The sequence below is a fragment of the Sminthopsis crassicaudata genome, chromosome 6, assembly GCF_048593235.1.
Source record: "Sminthopsis crassicaudata isolate SCR6 chromosome 6, ASM4859323v1, whole genome shotgun sequence".
Taxonomy (NCBI): Eukaryota; Metazoa; Chordata; class Mammalia; order Dasyuromorphia; family Dasyuridae; genus Sminthopsis; species Sminthopsis crassicaudata.
Genome location: NC_133622.1, coordinates 37848774 through 37850386, shown reverse-complemented (window position 1 = coordinate 37850386; position 1613 = coordinate 37848774).

Genomic DNA, 1613 nt, shown 5'->3' with positions numbered 1-1613 from the left:
CATGAAGCTAATCTCTTTCTTGCTTCTTGGATGCCATTTAGGACTTGGCAGTGATAACTTGCATAGTGAGTCAGTGGCAACTGACAACTCTATCTCTGGGCTGTTGGCACAGCACAGAGTGTAGAACACACAATGTGGAACTGGGCAGATTTTGTCTTCTGCTCCATAGAAAATAAGCACACAGGTGCCAGAAAAATTTAACACTGTTAAATAGCACCTCCAAGTCATGGGGCTAAAATTGGAACCGGAGCATGTGGGGCACCAGGCAGATGAGACCATTGGAAAAAGTATCCTTTGCTAAAGAGATGTGACATCTTAATAGCTCTTCTCAATCAAATTCAACTCTATTTTTGAACTGCCCTCTGTCCCTACATAGCCATGGTATTAAAGTAAATCTGCTACAGTGATTAGTTCTAGCATAGGACTTCTTAATATAGGATCTGTAGACTCGCCTGGAATTCTGGTACATTTCAGGGAATCTGTGCAATTTTATGGGGGGCAGGGGAGAGGATCACATTTTTATTTTTACTAACTTCTAGTTGAAATTTAGCATCTTTTTCAGTTATTTAAATTTACCTTATTTCCAAGTTATTGGAACTTTTAACTTATTTCTCAGTTTTTCCAAGAAGAGATTGACAGACTTCTCCAGATTGTCAAAAGGGGTCCATGGCACAAAAAAATACTAAGAATTCCTGCTTTCAAGTATAAGAGTAATAAAAAGGAGAAAAGGCAGAAAATATCCATGTTTTGGTTTTTTATGGGTTTTTTTGGAGGAGGGATGTATTATGGATAGCATCTTTTTACAAAAAGGCAATCTATATATATGTAGTTGTGACAATTGTGTGCAGATTTACACACATGTGCAAACACACATAAATACACACTTTAAATGTATATATTAGATGTATGGTACTAAGAGCCAAACATCTCGTTTAGCATTTGGAAATTAATGCTCTTGACTGAAAACTGGCCATGGGAAGCAGCTTCATGCTAAGAAAAACAAAAACAATGCAAAGAATAGCAGGATAATACCTACAAGAAGGTAAGGAAAATCGAGAAGAAATGGAAAGGATTCCACCTAGGAAGACCCACTAAAAGCAATGATTTAACATAGTAGATTGTAAAAAACTCAAAATCATAGATCATGATCAACTCTATGCAGAAAAAATTCAAAATCATAGATCATGATGAACTCTATGCAGTGTATATCTTTTTTTCAGACCAGAGTTCCTAGTTAATTGAAAGCAAAGGCACTTAAACAGAATAGCAAAATAAGGAAAAAAATTAACTTTCTCTTTCCCCATCCCTGCCCCACTACACCTACAGGAGCTGACTCCCACAAATGATACCCTTACCAACAGGGAGAAAAGAAGTTTGTATCCTAGGGATTTTTCCTAGTCAGAACACTTTTCCCAAAACTGCTTCTTGTTTCTTCCCCACAGAGTTGGTGGCACATTCTGCTAACTTACAAGTAAGAGGGGCTTCTATGCCAAAGTGGTCTGCTTAACTGCTCTTAGAGTTAGCCCATAATCTGAGGGCACGCTATAATCATCTGTGAGCAAACTCACAGCCATGTCCACCTTTTATAGCAACTGTCCCTCAGTGAAGATTGC